Below are 24,114 nucleotides of genomic sequence, written 5' to 3'. Positions count from 1 at the left end.
TACAAAGTACGGGCTATAACATCCTCCCCCCCTTTAGAACATTCGTCCTCGAATGTTCAACTGACCTTATGGGGTGTTATAATATTTCGGGAGGATCCTTTTATAGATGCTTTTTCCTTTATGCCCGTTCCTTATTCTTTACCCTATTTTCTTCATAATCGAATTCCTCAACCCTTTTCATGAGTTCTTGCTCCATGTCATAGGTTTTGCTAACTCGCTGTGTCACCTCATTATCCTTGTTCTTTCCGGGTCCTTTCTTTTCTGTTATTGTCTCGTCACCGCACCTTAACGGTAGCCACGTCTTAGTACGCAATCTTTACTTAACAATCCAACATGACTGTAGGCTATTCCTTTATCCTCAGGTCTATCTCTTAGTATATTCATTGTTATTTCGCTTCTACTCTTCTCCCAAGTATTCCTGCGACACACCGACATATTTTTGTACTCTGATTCCAAGCTAATAGATTTCCTTTTTTGGTACTTGATAGTGTTGCGATTCTTTTTTAGGTCTAATATAATATGGTCTCCCCCCCTTTTAGGGCTCCTTATATGCTAACCGCCTTCGAGTACCTCCTTTCTCTTGCTATTTCTTCATATGGGTCCTCAAGCTCGTGAACTATTCCTTTCTAACACATAGATCTCGCCCTTTCCTAGGTCATCCTCTCAGAACAGTTCTTCCATGCCTGAGGCAACCATACTAGTATGGCCATACATTTATTCCTTCATATATCTTTCAAGGCCAAAGTCTTGTTACATCGTCGCTAAGCTTAATCACTCTTTTTCTTACTTCACATTCCCCTATCTTAGTCACTATTCCTTCCGCCTTGCTTATCAAAATCGGTCTTCAAACCTCGTACACTCCTTTCCTGTTTCCTTTTATCACTTTCTATTCCTTTTCACATGTCTACTTTGAGTCCTTACCCAAACAATCTCGCGCTTTGTCGATAGCTTCTCTCGAGGTTTCCCTCACTAAGCTTTCTTACTTTTCACTTTTCCCGACCTGTTGATCTCCTTGCCTTCCATGAACTCACTCTCTTTCCTTTGCAACTACCTCCACACTAGACTCTCAAGTCTTAAGCTTGTGATAGAACAATGGCAACTTACCTTGTAGCACCTGTACCCTTTATTATTTATTGTCACTCGAACTTCGGTATCCTTTTACTGATTAGCGCCTTCCTTACCGTAGCCCGGTCTTTGGGACTCCTTGTCCACCGATACAATCATATGGAATATCTACACACTCATATGCATATATATATATATATGTGCATTATTCACTAACCCACAAAATACTTTCAAACATTGTTCAAGCCTATCCAACTTTCCCGAGCTATGATACACTTTTTGTCTCTTCACCATTCTAGCCTACCTTGTCTTACGTGACCCCGTATGGTTCCCAACCATTCTGTATACTTTAATTTCCCCTTAGGTCACTTTTAACTTCTCATTTGTCTCTCGTATCTCAATTTGTAGAACTTTTGGTTTATTTCCCAGGGGGTCACCCATCCTGAAATTGCTCCCACCTGAGCACGCTTAACCCCGGAACTTTGGTGGAATTCGGCGCCTTAACACTGATATATTCGCGTCCACTTTCTCATATGACCTTTATAACATGATCTAAAATCAGCCGAAGCCTTACAGCTTCCGAAACATTTTCGTAATACGTCCTTTCTTTTACATTTACCGTTTTACCCTTTTCTCTTCTCAATATTCACTTTCCGCCTGGTGTATATCTATTTTCCTATCTGGCTCCCAGCTTCACGTAACAGAACAAATATATCCATCCAGTCTTACCACTTTTGACTTCCATATCATCCCTCGCCCTTTTTTTTTTTTCCGCGGATAATGGGCGCCTGCGAAAATCAACGATTAGCATAAGGAATCTTATTTCCTATGACTTGGCTCTATCGTACGATCTAATGACAGAAAAAAGGTCAACCATTCCTAGATGCCCCGCGACCTCCTGTTTATAAATGTGGCCGGCTTCACACCCATAAACGAGACTCTCCGACACGACTTTGCGTACATCCCTTAGACCGACCCTGCTCGATACCACTTTGTCACACCCCGACTTTACTAGGGTGTGATGGGCACCGACCCCACGTTTGGAGCCGAGCGAACCCGCCGACTCTCGTTACATATCAAATCTTCCAAAAATTCTTACGTCACCAAGTAATAGAAAACGTAGATAAGCCTCCGGATTTTTTTATTTTTTTATTTTTTTTTTATTTGAAACATAAAACAACGGGACGCGTTGGGCGAATGAAATAAAGCCGTCCGAACCGACATACTACACTCACGACTGCGTCCGTAAAGTCTCTAACTTCAATCAATCGAGATCCTAGCATATAAGCTCGACTCCGAAAGACTCCAAGGACAAGTGGGGCCGCCAACTCCGCCGGAACATCTTCTATCCACAGCTTCTCGTCCATCCGGGTGTACCGCGCGGCATGAACGCAGCCCCCCGAAGAAGAGGGGTCGATACGAGCATTGTACCGAGTATGTAAGGCATGAATAGTAACATAGTAAAAAGCTAGTACTCATGAGTAATAACGAGAATGGAACCGTAGAACATATCCCGTAAGAAAAGTAGTCTCGTACATCTGAGTGCCTCTTAAGGCGGAGTCATGCATGCTTACTGTTACTCTTATATGCATCCATAGCCTGTCTGAATCACATAACATCATTAGCCCGCGTCTGGGCCTCCCGCGTCTGGGGTAATCATCTCGTGGAGCGCCACTAGTGGGGATCGTGCCCGGCTAACTAGGCCAGTGTAATCATTTGCCGCCCACTACGCTTACCGTAGTGGTGGTCGTGCCCGGCTCTCTAGGCCAGTGTAGTCAGGTGCCGCCCACTACGCTTATCGTAGTGGTGGTCATGCCCGCCCTACGGGCAGGTGTAACCTCCATCATAAGCATGCATTGGAGCCCAATCAAAAGCTATAACTTTATCGGAGTGACGTAAGGTCGGAAACCTCCGATTACATTATGGAATAGTCATCATGACTTTGTCTCACCTTGAAGGGACTATTAATATAAGGCAAGACTATCAATGGAGAGTAACATCGTGAGGAAGCATAAAACAGAATTATAGGACATCGTTCGTATGATTGGAATCTTTAAATTAATCATTATCCATAGATAGAGTGAAGACATCAAGAAATAGCTTAACATTTTCATATTGTCATATTCATGGTAGAAACATATCCTCGACATAGTCATCATAGACATTTACCCATGTTCGACATCGTCGTTGTCATTATAAAGTCATATTCGTCGTTTTAGTCATAAAACTTTCAAAATCATAAAACTTGATTTTTGGAGAAAAATGAATATTTTGGAAAACATTTGTAAACTTTTAGGAAGGGAATCATATTTTAAAACCATTACTTCTAGCTTTTGAAAATGAAATCGTTATAGAAACGTTTAACACATCTCACATATGAATCATGCCATAGAAAGAAAAAGGACGGGCCTTAACATACCTGCGTCGCGCCTTACTAGCTACGCTTATTCGTCCAAACTTGTTGCCGCTAGTCTACATTCAAGACGATTGACACAATCATTAGATTCATTACCGCGTACTTGTCTTAACCTTTCAAATACATTTACTTGTTATCTGCGAAAATTTGGCGGATTTCCTTTGTAAATACACCATCCCCGAGATTTCAACTCGGCTTATTTTAATCAACAACAATCCGGAATTCAACCCGCCAAGCTATCAACAGTACCAACACTTATTGTAGCAACACTTCAATATCCAATCCAATCCAATTTAATTCAATTCAATTCAATTCACATATTCTTCCATCAACTCAAACAACATACTACTTTATCCGAAACCTTCAATTTCAACAACAACCATACATTTCATCATCATGCACATTTGTTGGCTTCAACAACAACTCTCATTTTACGTCACATATTCCATAACAACAACAACTAGAATGTCAATTTACATCAATTTACCATAGCTTACCAAAACACCTACTATTCGGCCACAACCACTTCTTTACATATTTTCATGCATTTCCTTCCATCTTTATACATTACAACAACAACACAATATGCTATATCAAATTAACTCATTCTCGGCCACAATACTACAACAACATATTTCATAAATTTTCCATCTTTTCCTATACCACACATCACACACACGGCCAACACTATGCACATTCGACCACATTCACAACTTTCATATTTCCATAAATTCTATTCATTCCCACACACCACAACATACACAACTATCCAAAACATATGAAGAGAGGATTAAATACATACCTTTTTCTACTTAACTTTTCATTCGGCTAGGGGCATATATTGCACAAATTAAGGATTGAATTGCTCCAACAAGCACACCATGTTGTAGAGGACCTCCCATTTGATAGGAAAACTAGTAAGAGATAATTTTTCCCAATCAATTCTCCATGGCCAATTTTTTTTTTTTGGCCATGGCCGAACCTCCCCCTTCTCTTCTTTTTTTTTTTTTTTTTGCTTTCTTTCTTTCTTTCTCTCCACTCTTGAATTAAAATGATGACCCCTCCTTTATATATATATAGAGTTTCTACAAGCATGTGAGGGGCACATGCCCTCTCCTCTATATATTTTTTTCTAGAGATTTCTTTTCTTTTTCTTTTCCTTTTTATCTTCTAGAATTTTCTTCAAATTTCCCAAGATGACTAATTCCTTTCTTTTTCCTTCTTTTTTTTTTCGGCCACATGGCCTTTTTCAAGACATTTCTTGAGCACCCGTGAAATGACCATTTTTCCCCTAGCCTTTCCACATTATTCCCATGATGCCACTTTGCGAATTTCCCTTTTTTTTTCGCCCTCAACCTTTCTCAATATTTCCGTACTACCAATGTTCATAAATAATATTCCTAACAACTCGTACATTAAAATAATTCTTGAAAATGATCTTACCCTTAACTTGCCACGACTACTCCAAAGTATCCGAACGTACAAATTACGGGCTATAACACAGTGGGCATCCCATTATGTCATATTAGCCGGCATCATCATCACTATCAACATCATCATTGTCCTCGTATCATCATATGACCAGCTGATCAGGTGGTAATGCGTATATAACGCTATCACCTTCCCCATACCTCATACTTATATGTATCTGTATACATAATACATAATACATAATATATGCATATATAACACCTTCTGGTCATGAGTCAATGTGCACGTGTATGAATGAATGCAATGCATAAGTAAGCTGAATAAATAGGACTCTCAAAGTGACACAAAGCCATACTAACTTCGATAAACATCTTTGAGCTAGCATCATTGGTATACGTGGTCTGAAGACCCATGAACAGAAGGAATAGTCATAAAAGAGGTACAGGAACATCACAAGTTGGAGTACTCCTAATGCTTCTAAGAGTAGAGTAATATGGAAGCCTATTCATACGCTCGTTCGTTCATGTGGTAAGGATCATGCCAAAAATGAAAGAAAAGATAGCCTTAACATACGTTTTCGTCTCCTTAACTACTAAAGTTTCCTCCAAGCCCCCAAAATCTACATTAAAGAAGATACATACTAAAGTTAAGTCTTGAAAACACTCTTAAATCAAAACTAGAATAATTAGTGAGCTATCGGAACTTGGGCAGCATTTTTCCTATTTCATGAACTTCCACCATATCACGAAAAAATTCCAAAACAACAATAACAACAACCACAATATCATAATCAAGAATTTATATTCAATTTAGTCTCAAATTTGACCAAAATCCCCTTTTCAAGTTCGCCTCATGGTCATCTTCTTCATTACCACACTCATAGCTTCTCCACTTTAATTCTTTTTTCTTTCTAAGGGGTGCTAAACCTTGAAATCAACTCAACCATAAGAATAGGATGGAGAACATACCTTGTGGTAGTATAATTTCACCTTACTCAACTCTCTTTCCAAGACCAATTTCACCACTACTTTGAAAGGAAGCAAGAACTGTCACCTTCCATGGATTACTTTTGAGCTTTGATGTTGATTCTCTCTTTAAATGATATGGAAAAGTGTTGGGGTTTTTGGGAACCCTCAAGAACATTGAGAAAGCCTATAGAGATGTAGGGAAATAAGTGTGGAAAGTTAGAAATGAAGTTGGGGTCATTTGGGATTTAAAAAGGTGGCAAAATCATCCCCCGTCCCACTTTGCAATGAGTATGCGGTCTAGCATACTGAGTGTGCGGCCGCACACTCCATCATCAACTTGGGTATATTTTTGGGAATTGAGGACAGCCAATTTGGCAAGTTTTCAACCAGTATACAGCTCAGCACACTGAGTGTACGACCGCACACTGCCCATTTTTCCCGATTTCGCGAAAATGTGTTCTTTTCGATCCGTTCGGCCTCCAATCCTTATGAAACCTTCTTGGCACTTGTACAAAACTTCACTAACCATAAAAGGTGCTCTATATCTCTCCCTCAAAGTGATGCTGAGCATTGTGTATCTCACATGATATGAAATCTTTCCAAACATGACTCAAACTCCTCACTTTCTCCGACGAACTTGCTTCCATTGCCTGATATGACTCTGGAACCTTAAGGCATACTCTTAAAATTATAAAATATCCTTCTTAAGCTTATAAGGGATCCATGTCCACTTTAGGCTTATGTTAGTATATTCATAATGCGAGCAACACGAAATTTCCAAGGTGTAACATTCCTCCCACCTTATGATCATTCGTCCTCGAATGTTAGGCTCTTATGGATTCTACAAAAATTTTGCCAGAGTTTCCCCTGTAAATGTGCTACTAACATCCTGCCACAACAACCCACAATATACAATAACTCACAGGGCTACAAAAAAACAACAATAATGGCCACACACGACCAAGGAATCACCAAAAGAAAGCATTACGTACCCGGAGACAATGATGTCTCTATCTGAAGCTCTTCTGGGTGCGAAAATAAATGCGGATACTTGGACTTCATATCTTTTTCAGCTTCCCAAGTCATTTCTTCCCTGTTGTTGCTTCTCCATAAAACTTTAACTGAAGCTGCATCCTTGGTTCTGAGTCTCCAAACTTGTCTGTCTAGAATAGCAATGGGAACTTCTTCATAGGATAGTTGCTTTGTGACCTGAACATCATCTACAAGTACAATTCTGGAAGGATCTCCAATGCACTTGCGAAGCATTGATACATCGAAGACTGGGTGGACTGACTCCAAGTCTGAAGGAAAATCTAACTTATATGCCACTTGGCCTACCTTGCGCACAATCTTATAAGGTCCAATGTACCGAGGCTAAGATTGCCCTTCTTACCAAATCTTATCACACCCTTCATAGGCGACACCTTCAAGAATACCCACTCATTAACTTGGAACTCCAGATTTCGACGGCGATTGTCCGCATAAGACTTCTGTCGGCTGCGGCTGTCAATAATCAATCTTGGATAAGCTTGATCTTCTCCACCGCTTACTGGATCAAGTCTAGGCCCACTAACTTTGTCTCCCCTACTTCGAAATATCCAATTGGCGATCTACACTTTCTCCCAGATAGAGCCTTATATGGGGTCATTTGAATGCTGGAGTGATAACTATTGTTGTATGCAAATTCAATGAGCGACAAATGATCATCCCAACTACCTCCGAAGTCTAATACACATGCCCGTAACATATCTTTGAGGGTCTGAATGGTGCGCTCAGCTTGCCCATCAATCTGTGGATGAAATGCTGTGCTAAGTCTCACCTGAATTCCCAAACCTTCTTGAAAGGACTTCTAGAAATTAGCTGTAAATTGTGCTCCTCTATCAGTGATAATGGATACTGGAACACCATGAAGTCGCACTATATCTTTAATGTACAACTTCGCATAATCTTCCACCGAGTATGTAGTTTTGACTGGTAGAAAATGAGCTGACTTCGTAAGTCTATCCACAATTACCTATATAGAGTCATACTTACACTGAGAATGAGGCAAGCCTGTAATGAAATCTATATTAATAACTTCCCATTTCTAAGTTGGATTCTCCATAGCTTGCAACAATCCACCAGGCTTTTGATGCTCAATCTTTACCTACTGACAGTTAGGGCATTGAACTACGAACTCTTCTATATCTTTCTTCATTTCGTCCCACCAATATATGGATTTAAGATCATGGTACATCTTTGTCGCTCCTGAATGGACAGAATAACGAGAATAATGGGCTTCTTCCAGAATCTATCGATGTAACCCTGCAACATCAAGAACACATAATCTGCCTTGATACCTGAGAACTCCATCTGCAGAAATTTCAAATGGTGACTTTTTCTTCTAAGGAAGTGTATCTCTGAAATGAATTAACTTAGGGTCCTCATATTGGCGCTTCTTCACCTCCACTACTAAAAATGAGACAGCTGAGTTACGGACAGTAACTCCCGCATCACTCGAGTCTATCAAGCGAACTCCTAGGCTGGCTAGCTGTTAAAGCTCACGAGCTAATTCCCTCTTCTCCGGCTGAACATCACATTGACTACCCATGGATTTGCGGCTAAGAGCATCAGCCACTACATTCTCCTTTCCAGGATGATTTAAAATACTAACATCTTAAGCTTTTAATAACTCCAACCACTACTTCTATCGTAGATTCAACTCCTCTGTTTGAAGATATACTGGAGCCTCCTATGGTCTATATAAATATCAACATGAACACCATATAAATAGTGTCTCCACATCTTCAATGCATGAATAACTGCAGCTAACCCTAAATCATGGGTCGGGTAGTTTTTCTCGTGTTTCCACAACAGCCTTGAAGCATAGGTAATAACCTTACCGTGCTGCATCAATACGCAACCCAACCCAACACCGGAAGCATCACAATAAACAACATAGCCTTCTGATCCTTCTGGAAGCATCAGGATCGGAGCCAAAGTTAATCGATCTTTTAGCTCCTGAAAACTGCGCTCACAAGCGCCGGTCCATTGGAATTTAGCTGATTTCTGAGTTAGCTTCGTCAATAGTGCAGAAATAGAAGAAAATCTTTCTACAAATCGTCTGTAATAACCTGCCAGGCCCAGAAAACTATGAACCTTCATAGGCGTAGTAGGCCTTGGCCAAGTATTCATATCCTCAATCTTCTGGGTATCCACTCGAATACCGTCAGCTGAAATAATATGCCCCAGAAAAGTTACAGAATTTAGCCAGAACTCACATTTCGAAAACTTTGCGTATAGCTCCTGAGTCTGACGAATTCTAAGAACAATACGTAGCTGATCTGCATGCTTTGCCTCCGATCGAGAATATACCAGGATATCATCAATGAACACAATCACAAATAGATCTAGGAAAGGCCTGAACACATTATTCATCAAATTCATGAATACCGCCGGTGCATTAGTCAATCCAAACGACATCACCCGAAACTCAAAATGACCATATCTAGTTCGGAAGGCTGTCTTCGAAATATCCTCTTCCCTGACTCTCACTTGGTGGTACCCCGACCTCAGATCTATCTTTGAAAACCATTTGGCACTCTGCAACTAATCGAATAGGTCATCGATTCTTGGAAGTGGATATTTATTCTTTATGGTCACCTTATTCAATTGTCTATAGTCAATACACATCCTTAAGGAACCATCTTTCTTTCTTACGAACAGCACAGGTGCTCCCTGCGGCGATGAACTAGGCCTAATAATGCCTTTTTCAAGCAAATCTTTTTATTGCTCCTTCAATTCCCTCACTTCTGCAGGAGCCATTCTATAAGGAGGAATAGATTTGGGCTTGGTATCCGGTAACACATCGATGGTAAAATCAATCTCCTGTTCTGGTGGAAGGCCTGGGAGCTCGTCTGGAAAAACATCTGGAAATTCATTCACTACTGGAACAGATTGAAGAGTTTGCGGCTTTGCTTCTATATCTTGAACTCGGACTAAATGATATATATAGCCCTTAGCAATCATCTTCCTCGCCTTGAGATAGGAAATAAACTTGCCTCTTGGGGAAACTGTATTACCTTTTCATTCTAAAACTGGTTCTCCCAAAAACTGGAAACGAACCATCATTGTTCTGCAATCAACATTAGCGTAGCAAGAGGCCAGCCAATCCATGCCCATAATAACATCAAAATCTACCATCTTCAGCTCAATCAGATCAGCCATCGTATGACGGTCACAAACTACCACCACGCAACTTCTATATATCCGTTTAGCTACCATTGGGTCACCAACAGGTGTAGACACCTCAAAAGGTTTGAGTGTCTTGGGTTTCACCCCAGTAAAATCAACAATATAAGGGGTAATATATGAAAACGTAGAACCTGAATCAATCAATACATATACATCATAAGAGGATACTGATAATATACCTGTGACAACATTAGGGGAAAACTCAAGATCCTATCATCCCGCCAGGGCATAGATGCGGTTCTGAGGACCGTTCGAACTGGATGCCCCCCCTCTGCCTCTGCCACAGCCAACTAGAGTCTGAGAAGTCTGACCAGGAGGGCGCACAGATGATGAAGAACCAACTGCAGACCCCGTCGGTTGAGCCACACCTCTACCTCCTCTCAAAGAATAATCTCGCATAACGTGGCCAGGCTACCCACAGTTATAACAAACATTTAAACCCAAGTGACACTGCCCTGCATGCAACTTGCTGCACTGAGTACATTGCGGTAAAGATGGTCTCGCCTGGCTGGAATTACCCCTATATTGGGAACTAGAAACTCTGGGACTCTGACCCGATCCGAAATAAATAGGGTGATGAAATCTCTTTACCGCAACCGATGAGGCGCACTAGTTGGCCGATCGTCCGAATACCCTAGAATACTGCTGTCTCTGACCTCCTCTATACTCACTAATAGCACCGGAAGATCTGGCCCTCTTACCATAACCACTATCGTAATCATGCTCTCCCCTTTGCGACTATTGCTATTCTTCCAGATTCTGGGCATGGGCCTGAATATGAGAAATATCCATATCCTCCTGAAGTGAGGCCGTCAAGCACTCCTTAATCAAATGTGGCCCCAAACCACTCACAAACCAGTGTACGCGGTCCCCCATATCGGCTACCATGGCTGGAGCATACCTAGCCAAGGAATTAAAGTGGAGGCTATACTCTCGAGCGCTCATATTCCCCTATCTGAGATTTAAGAACTTGTCAGCTCTGGCTTGTCGAACCTCTGGCGGTAAATAATGTCGGAGGAAGGCACCTACGAACTCTTGCCATACCGAAGGTGGTGCATTTATCCCCCTAGAGGATATCCAGTTGCTATACCAATGAACAATCACATCTCGTAATCTATAAGAAGCCTGCTCTATTGACTCAACATCAGAAGCATGTTTTATTTGCAACATTCTCAACATCTTATTTATAAAGCTCTACGGGTCCTCATCCGATTTCGAGCCAAAGAATTTAGGAGGATTCAAGATAATGAAATCTCGAGCTCTAGCATTGACAACTCTATCACTATGACCCGTACCCGTGGGTGGCCGTTGGAGCCGCACAACTAACCGAGTTTCGCAAATGGACGGCTCTCTCATCTCACGACCCGAGGCATGCGGTGCGGGAATCGGGGGTTATCGAGGCGTAAACCGAGGCCCGCTTCATGCTCCTCGAAAGCTGGTAGCAGAGGAGAGGTCCCATATGGAACCTCACATGGGACTTACCCTCTCTATATCTGTGGCCGCTCTCGTTCGGTCAGCCCGCCTTATCGCCACCGTTTTAACTCGGGTGTCGTAGCTTTCCTCTTCATAGGCATCACTGAAAACATAACGCACAAGAAGAAAAGAGAATTCTTATAGCACGGCTCTATCGCACGATCTATGATGAGGAAAAAAAAAAAGGTCAATCATTCCTAAATGCCCCGCAGCCTCCTGTTTATAAGTGTGGCGCGCTTCACACCCATAAACAAGACCCTACTGGACACAGCTCGTAGACACACCCTAGGATGAACTTCACTGATACCACTTCTGTCACGACCCAACCCAAGGGCTATGACGGGTACCCGGAGCTAGCCTACCGAGCACCACTTAGCATGCTTCCTTAATCGTATCTCAGTGAACCACATATCTAGCTCACAACTAGCATAGTCGGTATGGGCATACATCATCAAATAAAAGCTCATCTACATGATAATCATCAACACCGTCCCATATACATATATACAATCCCACAAAGCTACAAAAATGATATATAAGATGTGAACCGATAATGTTATGAGACGTCTAACTATACCCACACACACTTTTGTCTATGAGCCTTTATACAGAATGCTATGAGTCATAAGGACGGGACATGACCCCGTTGTTCCCAAACATGTACATAAAAGAGTAGTACCAACAAGTTATAGCTCCGAAGCAAATGGAACGCTCCTAAGAATCCGCTGATGAGCACCTAAGGACTGTCCGTCTCCCCGCCCCTGCGGCATCAACGCAACACAAATAAAGGACGTCAAGATGTACAAAGTCCGAGTATGTAAGGCATAAGAGTAAAAGAGAAGAAGAACATAAGGAACCTATAATGTAAATAAATGCCTCCGTATGTTTGAACGACACTCGAGGACCGATAATATGCAAAAATCATGTGCATGCATGCATAAGGTCATACATATACATATATATGTGTATACAACACCTGTCAAGACTCAGTGGGCATCCCATTATGTTATATCGGTCGGCATCATCATCACTATCAATATCATCATTGTCCTTGTATCATCATATGACCAGCTGATTAGGTGGTAATGCGTATATAACGCCGTCACCTTCCCCATACCCCATACTTATATGTATCCGTATATATAATACCTAATATATGCGTATATAATGCCTTCTTGTCATGGGTCGATGTGCACGTGTATGAATGAATGCAATGCATAAGTAAGCTAAATAAATAGGACTCTCAAAGTGACACAAAACCATACTACCTTCGATAAACATCTTTGAGCTAGCATCATTGGTATACGTGATCTCAAGACCCATGAACAGAAGGAATAGTCATAAAAGAGGTACAGGAACATCACGGGTTAAAAGTACTCCTAATGCTTCTAAGAGCAAGGAGTAATATGGGAAGCCCCCGTTTATACGTTCGTTCGTTCATAGTGGTAAGATCATGGCGAAAAATGAAAGAAAGGATAAGCCTTAACATACGTTTTCGTCTTAACTACTAAAGTTTTCCTCGAAGCCCCCAAAATCTACATTCAAGAAGATACATACTAAAGTTAAGCCTTGAAAACACTCTTAAATCAAAACTAGAGTAATTAGTGAGCTATCGGAACTTGGACAGCATTTTCCCTATTTCATGAACTTCCACCATATCACAAAAAAATTCCCAAACAACAATAACAACAACCACAATATCATAATCAAGAAGTTGTATTCAATTTAGTCTCAAATATGACCAAAATCCCCTTTTCAAGTTCGCCTCATGGTTATCTTCTTCATTACCACACTCGTAGCTTCTCCACTTTAATTCTTTTCCTTTCTAAGGGGTACTAAACCTTTAAATCAACTCAACCATAATAATAGGATGGAGAACATACCTTATGATAGTATAATTTTGCCTTACTCAACTCTCTCTCTAGGACCAATTTCACCACTACTTTGAAAGGAAGCAAGAACTATCACCTTCCATGGATTAATTTTGAGCTTTGATGTTAATTCTCTCTTTATATGATATGAAAAAGTGAAGGGTGTTTGGGAACCCTCAATAACTCTTAGGAACCCTCTATATATGTAGGAAAATAATTATGGAAAGTTAGAAATGAAGTTGGGGTCGTTTGGGATTTAAAAAGGTGGCAAAATCACCCCGTCCCACTTTGCGATGAGTATGCGGCCTAGCACATTGAGTGTGCAGCCGAACAATCCATCCTCAACTTGGGGATGATTTTGAGCAGTGATACCAGCCAATTCGGCAAGTTGGGGACCAGTATACAGCTCAGCACACTGCCCATTTTTCCTGATTTCGCGGAAATGCGTCCTTTTCGATCCGTTCGGCCTCCAATCCTTATGGAACCTTCTTGGCACTTTTATAAAACTTCATTAACCCTCCAAGGGGATCTATATCTATCCCTCAAAGTGATTCTAAGCAATATGTAATTCGCATGATATGAAATCTTTCCAAACATGACTCAACCTCCTCACTTTATCCGACGAACTTGCTTCCATTGCCTCATATAAATCTGTAACCTTAAGGCATATTCTTAAATTAATAAAATATCCTTATTTAACTTATAAGGGTTCCATTTCCACTTTAGTCTTATGTTAGTCTATTCATAATGCGAGTGACACGAAATCTCCAAGGTGTAACATTAACCCTCCCCACTCCCCACGATTTTCTCTCCTTATTCATTAACTTTGTTCTCTAACCTTCCCCCATTTCACCCATTTAAACCCCCACCCACCTCATTCACACCCATACTTCAAAACACACAAGAAAAGAGCAAAACTTTGGTGAAATATCAATGGTCAGAAGTTTTTGGAAGACTTACAAATCTTCGGCTAATTCAAGGTATGCATCACTCTTCACCATCTAGGGAGTCATTAGGAACCTTTATTTAGAATCTTTCATGTCTAAATTGTTGGATATTGCAAGAAACTTTCTAATTTGTTAGAGCAAGGGTTTTGGCTCTTTGGGGAGGGAGAATCCGAAGTGTGGCATGCTATTTAATGTTCACAAAGTCTAAGCATGGTCTACTGCCTAAGATTAGCTTGGATTTGGGGGCACAAACCTTGTTGGGGTGCTTTTGGAAGAAGGGTTTTAATATTGTTTGAAATTGGTAGCCTATTGTTGTTGATGATGCTTCATGGGGTGTAAAAGACATACATACTAACATGCTACCCGATCCCTGTCAAAATCTGTTGAGATTTACGCGAGGTAACCAGGGTTTTTTCGATGGGGAAGATGGTTTTGCTGCCGTGGGAACTATTCCACTGGTGCGGACCAGCCATAGCGCTCAAGTGAGCGCCGGTGCTGGAACAAGGGGGCTAGGAGTCCTGCGGAAGCGATGGAAGACTCGTCGTAGCGGGTGCGCTTCCATGGATCAAATATCGCTGTAGCGGACATGGTATCACGACCCTACCAGAGGGCACCAGAGCTAACACACCGAGCACCTCTAAATATACATCTTATAATCATTTTTGGGTGGACCATAAAGATAACTCATGGATATCACAATCTGTAAGGACATATATCACAACATAACGACACATCTCTACATAATCTTCAACAATTATGTCCATCATCACCAACCGACAAGGCAACTAAAATATTATCCAACGATATGAACGGTTAAGGTTATGAAACATCTACTGTACACACATGTCTACGAGCCTCTACATAGAATATAAGTGACCGTAAGGACCAATACCCATAGACTGTAGCTCTGAAGTAAGTGGAGTGCTCCTGAGAATCCGCTGATAAATCACCTACTTCGGTCGTATCCGTTCACCGTCTACCTGTCAGTATGAACGCCGTCCACAAGAAAGACGTCGGACGAGCAATGAAATCGAGCATGTAAGACATGAATAACAACATAATAAAAGTATGAAGATAACGTAATATAAAAGAGATCAGCTAGTGACTTTGAATGCCTTTTTAAGGCGGATGTCGTGAATGCTTAGCTTTAAAAAAAAAAAAAAATCCATACATACATATAGAGTATCTTGTCCGGCCGTTAAGGCACGGTGGAAAATATATATATTGTCTTGTCCGGTCATTAAGGCGCAATCTTGTCCGGCCAATAAGGCGCGATAAAATATATATAGTATCTTGTCCGGCCATTAAGGCACGGTAAAATATATATAGTATCTTGTCCGGCCATTAAGGCGCGGTAAAATATATAGAGTATCTTGTCCGGCTATTAAGGCGCGGTAAAATATATATAGTATCTTGTCCGGCCATTAAGGCGCGGTCTTGTACGGTCATTAAGGCGCGGTAAAATATATATAGTATCTTGTCCGCCCATTAAGGAGCGGTCTTGTCCGGCCATTAAGGTGCGGTAAAATATATATATTTAGTATCTAAATTACTCATATATAAATGCATATAACATGCACGAGAGCCCAATTAAATGTTACTACTCTATCGGAGTGACGTAGGGTCGGTAACCTCCGATTTATATTATGGATTATTCATCATCGCTATATCTCACCTCGAATGAACGAATAACATGAGATGAGATCAACAACAATGAATAAGATTGAGAAATCATGAAATAACTCATAACACTCATATCATCATTGAAATCATAACTTGAGACGTTTAAACATAAAATCATCATCTTCGTAATCATCATAGAATCATTCTCATCTTTAACATCATAAGAAGATTTTAAGAATCACGAACTTCTAGCTTTTGGAAACAAGGTGGTTATGGAAACATTTATGGAATCATAACATAGGAATCATGCCTTTGAAAGAAAGGGATGAGCCTTACATACTTGAAAATTCACGTCTCGGCCCACCTATATCCGGTCTCACAATCTACATATAAGACCATTCATACCAAGGTTAGGCCTATTGTTATATACTTATCCTAAGCCTTCAAATTTAATCTCCTTAAAATCTGCCGAAATTCGAGCAGCATCTCCCCTGCTTATATGCCTAGCCCGAAATTATAATTCAGCAACTAACAACAACAACGATGACAACAATGACAATAACATCATTATCAACACCAAAATATTCCATAAAACACCCCGCACGGTGTTTTCCAATTTCCATAACTAACCAACTCGCTATACAATTGTTTAACGACTTTACCTCCGTAAATAAATCGAAATTAACATTAATGATAAGAGATTCATACCTTACTCCCAATATTATTGCTATATATTCACTTTCCTTCTTGAACTTAAGCCAAAGCATGCCGCCATACGATTTTATAATCACAACTATACGCTGTCTGGACCGGAATGCCAGAATTATACCTGATTTGGGCTCAAAATTTGGTCCTGCGAATTAGGGGGAATTCTCTAGAATTTTGGAGAAGATTTGGGGTGTTTGATGAGGAAAATAAGGGGTAAGACCCTTTCTATAACGGTCCAGGTTCTGCCTGGACCGACTTAAAATTTGCTCAGTGCGATCGCGCCACCTTGGGGCGCGTTCGGGCAGAGTAAATTTCTCTGCTCTGACAGTCTGTCTTAAAATGCTCATAACATTTGATCCTAATATCGTATATGGGCCCACGACCTATGGTTGGAAAGCTATTTCAATTATCTACAACTTTAATTTTTGGTGTGTTTCCAAATTCCAAACTTATAATGGCGTTTTCACCTTTTTAAATCAAATCGTCCCAAAACGTATCCTTAAATCATCCTTTTGGAGGGCTTATGCCTATATTTGGCTTAAGGGTCCTTCTTAAGACTTGCTCAACTTTCCATGTACTACTCATATAACTTTTCATATGTCCTTTATAAAACCACGACATTTGAGCCCCACCTTAACTTACGATTACAAGGGCTATTCATCAAGTAACGTATTAACTGATTTACACCATACGGTCTCCAAATGTCATATATATTTTATTGTTATACTCATATAATATAATCTTCATCCTTAATCCTTGCATAACTTTACTCTTCCTTGAGCTCATACTAAGCCGTCTACAGTCTTGGTAACGCGAAATTTTCCGGAGTGTAACATCCTTCTCCCCCTTAGAAACACTCGTCCTCGAATGTTGTAGTTTGTAAGACCATGGCATCATCTTTGATTCCGCAGAACGGTTATCCTCCCCTTAGAGTCTGGTTACCATGTGCTTAGACTATAAATTGGATTAGTCTCTTCTCGTTCTTCCTTAACTCCTTTATTGAACTCATTTGTGAATTCCATCGCTTTTTGTCCTCATGTACATAATCAGAAATCAAGTAGTATCTCCTTCTTATTTTGTCCCTGTTACAGTAAATTTTTCCTTACTAGGTCGCTGCTACTTGCCATTCTATGAATGCTCTCTCCGTCATGTTCTTTATTTCCTTTTTAGTGGGCAACTCCCTTACTCGAATACGGCATCTTTCTTTGTTTACTTCTTTGATGCTATCTCAGACTACCTCTTTTTGTACTTGTTGATTTTAGATACGCACTGTATTGACCCCTTGTAGTTCATTAGTCAGACTCTCTGATTCTTTACATCCTCGTCATAATCTCTCATATCCTGACACCCCAAATGTTGTGCAACATTACTCTATCGCTACTTAATCCCTACTCTTAATGATTATGTTCCTCAAACCATCCTTCCCAATTCCTCTCCAAGATCAGTTATACCAATATCCTTACTATAATCTTTTAAATGCGTATATACATAATGTTTCCTCACTATTTATTATCCTTCGCAGTACAGTTACACTTATGGCAAACTCATAATCCGAGTTCAAACTAATTTGATAGCTCACAATATTTTTGAGCTCCGTTTCTTTAGTTTCTTTTCTTCAAGTCTTGCAATGTGACTTGTGATGATAGGGCTATGGCAATTTCACACTTTACCACGTCTTCCTTCCAACATAATTACACTTATCTTTGATTCCCTTATGTCGGTGATCACTTAATTAATTGTTATCCCCCGTTGGCTTGCCAGTGTTGCCTTTGGACCATTTTAATTGGGCATAACCTCACGTTGATGGTTCATATTATGCCATAGCATAGGTCCTCATATTCAATATGATTCTCATAACCGGCGGTACTGCTCTCTCTCCATTCCTAGGAACATCATTCTTCCTCTCTTTGGGGATTGCCAGACTGCCAACTGCTGTCTCTTTGCTACAGTTTTCACTCCTTTTTATACTAAAACTTCCTTTTGTTGTAACCCAAGGTGTTTTTTGGGTTTGTTATCCTTTCCATTATTCTCTGTGAGCTTAACTTGGAGACTTCCTTTAGGATATGCTGCTGCATACTTAGGTACGGCGCAAATTTCCCCGATACGAGGGATTCAAACCACGGTCTAGAAATGTCAGCTATGTTAGCATGAAGCGTTCTCTTGAGTTGTTTTTCATCCTTTCTTCCTATGCCTGCCTCATGGCATACTTATCTTCAATCTGTTTCTACTTTCTCCTGATACCTTCTTGATATACCAATACGCCTCAAGCCTTGGTCTCGAACTAATACATTTCTTCTTCTGGAGCTTGAGAACGTCATAATTCCTTTCAAGTCTAACATGCTTTTCCCCCCTTTTTAAGGAGGTCCTTATATGCCAATAGCCTTCGAGTATCCATCATCTTCGATAATTATCTGGCGCCCTTCACGATCTTCTTAAGGTCGGAGTTCGTTCATCGTATGGTTTGACTTATCTATCTTCTTGCTAGTTACAGTCTTGTATTCAATCGGAATACTTATAAAGGTCAGATCCAATTTCGATGCCTTCTTTACTGTCTTTCCATATCTCTATTTTTTGTGACTAATAATTTCCTGGACCGATGAGCTAATGGGGACATCGGGATTCACTACGTCCTTTACGAAGTGTTCGATTATACCTTACTCTTTTGCCCCTCGTCTTTCTTCCCGACTTTATTTATAACATCTTTAAAATTCTTCTTGCTCTGAGTTTCTTGTTCCAATTTACATCTGTACCATACCATAAAAGTCAATATTCCATACCCTTCCATTTTCACTACTTGTCCTTTCATTTGCTTAGCTCACTTATCCGTAATTCTCCTTAACTACTTATTTGCATCACAGTTGCGCGTCATAATTCTTCTGGTGTTCTGCTACTTCTTATTCTTATCACGAAATCCTTACAATTTACATGTTCTTCCTTCTTCGTTTATTGAGCCTTCATCTTCCTTTTTAATGCTACTGCCGGTTTGTCCTCCATACATGTTCCCCGTGTATCATTCTATTTCCTCTATGATCGAATCTCTACATTCTTTATAGAAGTTCTTATTCCATATTACTGATCGCCTAGTCAGCTTTGTCAACTCATCATCCTCTTTCTCATCCTTGATGATTGATCGGTTCCCCTCAGCCAAACCGTTAGAGTATCCTTCTTGCTTTCGTCGTTAAGGATTTTGAATTACTCTACCCCTAATGCTCTGCTCCACTCACCATGTTTTTACGTTAACTCTGGAGTTCATAGAATATCCTTCCCAAATTGTAAACAAATTCTATTTATAAATCATCTGTTAGGAGGGCATTTCCATGTTTAAGGTGATTATGTTAGCACAACATGCATTTATCTCTTCGATTGCCTCTCAAGAGCTGGGAATCCCTTCACATTGTTGCCAAACCTGCTTATTCTTTCTCATATCCCCTTCCTATTCGTGGGCACTTCCCTTCAGTCCCACTGATCAACATCTGTTCTTCTAATCTTGCACATTCATCTTCTGTCCGTGCCACCATACTCTATTCCTTTCACGTGCCTAGTTGCAAATTTTGTCCAAATAGTCATTTGCCTCGACTGTCATCCTAAGCTCTCTTGGAAGCTCTACTTGCCCTCGTTACTTACTCATTCCCTACTTTTCCTTGGTGTTATTACATTAGGACGATCCATCTCAAACTCTTTAAAGAAAATCACATTATCTTGTCCTGTAGCACTCACCACTTGAACTTCAGTACCTTGTTCAGTCAGTATCTTTAATGTATCACAATATCGACTACCAGGCACACATATTGATTGACAACACATAAAATGTCGTATATACCTCTCCTAACACCTTACTTACAAAATATCCCAATACTATATTAAACTTGTCCTAGTGCTGTAGCTGTGATACGTCTTTTCTCTCTTTGCCAAGCCGATCCGTCTTATCTCTCACAATCATCTGGAGTTTCCAACCGTGAGTTTCACATGCTTCTAATTTCCCTCAAGCTATTCTATTCCCTCATCCTTATCTTATGTCCGAACTTGTAGAACTCTTAGTACACTTCCTAGAGGGTCACTCATCCTAGTACTACTCTCGCCCAAGCACGCTTAACTTCGGAGTCCTGATGGGATCCAGTGCGTTAGTGCTGGTACGATCGCATCCACCCTGCTGCGTGACCATTATCATATGATCTAAAAATAGTTGAAATCCTAATGGGTCCCAATAAAATTCTGTGATGCCTCTTCTTTTAGGTTAAAAGAACCCCTTACTCTTTTGGCTAAATTAATGCTATTTTAACCTTTAGAACTCCCAATAATAACCACCAATCCGCATACATAACTACCTTTCATTCTTAATTTCAAAATTCCTGATGGTGACGAAAACATCTAAATCATAGCTACTCATAAATACTTTGGTTATGGGTCGCCTTTAGAATTCCCGCTCGTCGTTATCAAGCTACCTGCGGTAGTTGCACACACATAGGAAATTTTAACAAAATTCATATACCTGTAGTCGACCTGCTCCGAGCTTGGTCTGGAGAGCTATAGAGTGAAGTGTCCTCCGATAGATCCTCCTCTCTATAAGTCAGAAATTCTAGGGGAATCGACGCGGGGTCCTGATAACATAGCTCTATCGCACGATCTAAGATAGAAGGAAAGTTCAATGATTCCTAAATGCCCTACAGCCTCCTGTTTAACAGTGTGGCGCGCTTCACACCCATAAACAGGATTCTACTAGACACGGGTCGCAGACATACCCTAGGACGAACTGCTCTGATACCACTTTTGTGTCGACCCTACCAGAGGGCCATGACCGGCACCCGGAGCCAACACACCGAGCATCTCTAAACATACATCTTATAATCATTTTTGGGTGGACCATAAAGATAACTCATGGATATCACAATCTGTAAGGACATTTATCACAACATAACGACACATCTCTATATAATCTTCAACAATTATGCCCATCATCACCAGCCGACGAGGCTACTAAAATATTATCCAATGATATGAACTGCTAAGGTTATGAAACATCTACTGTAGAAACATGTCTACGAGCCTCTACATAGAATACAAGTGACCATAAGGACCAATACCCATAGACTGCCACTCCGAAGTAAGTGGAGTGCTCCTGAGAATACGCTGATAAATCACCTACGGGCATGAACGCAGCGTGCTCAAGAAAAGACATCAGTACGAGCAATGTACTGAGTATGTAAGACATGAATAACAACATAATGAAAGTATGAAGATAACGTAATATAAAAGAGATCAGCTTGTGACTTTGAATGCCTTTTTAAGGCGGATGTCATGCATGCTTAGCTTTTTTTTAAAAAAAAAACTTTTTCATATATACATATAGAGTATCTTGTCCGACCGTTAAGGCATGGTGGAATACATATATTGTCTTGTCCGGCCATTAAGGCGCGGTAAAATATATATATTATTTTGTCTGGCCATTAAGGCGCGGTGTTGTCCAGCCATTAAGGCGAAGTAAAATACATATAGTATCTTGTCCAGCCATTAAGGCATAGTAAAATAAATATAGTATCTTGTCCGGCCATTATGGCGCGATAAAATATATATAGTATGTTGTCCGACCATTAAGGCGCAGTAAAATATATATAGTATCTTGTCCGGCCATTAAGGTGCGGTCTTGTCCGACCATTAAGGCGCGGTAAAATATATATAGTATCTTGTCCATCCATTAAGGCGCGGTATTGTCCGGCCATTAAGGCGCGGTAAAATATATATGTAGTATCTAAATTACTCATACATAAATACATATAACATGCACGAGAGCCCAATTAAATGTTACTACTCTATTGGAGTGACGTAGGGTCGGTAACCTCCGATTTATATTATGAATTATTCATCATCGCTATATCTCACCTCGAATGAACGAATAACATGAGATGAGATCAACAACAATGAATAAGATTGAGAAATCATGAAATAACTCATAATTCTCATATCATCATTCAAATCATAACTTGAGACGTTTAAACATAAAATCATCTTCATCGTAATCATCATAGCAACATTCTCATCTTTAACATCATAAGAAGCTGTTAAGAATCATGAACTTCTAGCTTTTGGAAACAAGGTGGTTACGGAAACATTTATGGAATCATAACATAGGAATCATGCCTTTGAAAGAAAGGGACGAGCCTTAACATACCTGAAAATTCACGTCTCGGCTTTCCCACCTTTATCCGGTCTCACAATCTACATTTAAGACCATTCATACCATGGTTAGGTTCATTGTTATATACTTATCCTAAAGCATTCAAATTTAATCTCCTTAAAATCTGCCGAAATTCGGGCAGCATCTCCCATGCTTATATGCCTAGCTCGAAATTATAATTCAGTAACCAACAACAAAAATGACGACAAAAATGACAATAACATCATTATCAACACCAAAATATTTCATAAAACACACCACACGGTGTTTTCCAATTTCCATAAATAACCAACTCGCTATACAATTGTTTAACGACTTTACCTCTGTAAATAAATCGAAATTAACATTAATGATGAGATATTCATACCTTACTCCCAATATTATTGCTATATCTTCACTTTCCTTCTTGAACTTGAGACAAGGCACGCTGCTATATGATTTTATAATCGCAACTATACGCTGTCTGGACCGGAATGCGAGAATTATACCTGATTTGGGCTCAAAATTTGGTCCTGGGAATTGGGGGGAATTCTCCAGAATTTTGGAGAAGATTTGGGGTGTTTGATGAGGAAAAAAGGGGTAAGCTCCTTTTTATAAGGGTCCAGGTTCTACCTGGACCGACTTAAAATTTGCTCAGTAAAGTAAATTTCTTTGCTCTGACAGTCTGTCTTAAAATGCTCATAACGTTTGATCCTGATATCGTATGAGGGTCCACGACCTATGGTTATAAAGATATTTCAATTATCTACAACTTTCATTTTTGGTGTGTTTCCAAATTCTAAACTTATATTGGCGTTTTGGCCTCTTTAAGTCGGCTCGTTCGAAAACATATCCTTAAATCATCCTTTTGGAGGGCTGATGCCCATATTTGGCCTAAGGTTCCTTCTTAAGACTTGCTCAACTTCCCATGTATTACTCATATAACTTTTCATATGTCCTTTATAAAACCCCGGCCTGTGATCCCCACCTTAACTTACGGTTACGAGGGCTATTCATTAAGTAACGTATTAACTGATTTACACCATACGGTCTCCAAATGTCATATATATGTTATTATTATACTCATATAATATAATCTTCATCCTTAATCCTTGTATAACTTTACTCTTCCTTGAGCTCATACTAAGCCGTCTACAGTCTTGGTAACACAAAATATTTTAGGGTGTAACACATGGTCCGCCTTGATAGCTACCGTTTCCGCTCTCTC

At 40.2% G+C, this 24,114-nt stretch overlaps 1 pseudogene; it reads right to left on the bottom strand.

The window, feature by feature from the left end:
• Window positions 1-20,762: 20,762 nt before the first annotated feature.
• On the bottom strand, window positions 20,763-20,879 carry LOC132045704 (5S ribosomal RNA; annotated as a pseudogene).
• Between the last annotated feature and the right edge of the window lie 3,235 nt (window positions 20,880-24,114).

The sequence above is a fragment of the Lycium ferocissimum genome, unplaced genomic scaffold, assembly GCF_029784015.1.
Source record: "Lycium ferocissimum isolate CSIRO_LF1 unplaced genomic scaffold, AGI_CSIRO_Lferr_CH_V1 ctg7676, whole genome shotgun sequence".
NCBI classification, from domain to species: domain Eukaryota; kingdom Viridiplantae; phylum Streptophyta; class Magnoliopsida; order Solanales; family Solanaceae; genus Lycium; species Lycium ferocissimum.
Note: the sequence above shows the minus strand (reverse complement) of the source record. Positions and strands in the feature narration are given on the sequence as shown.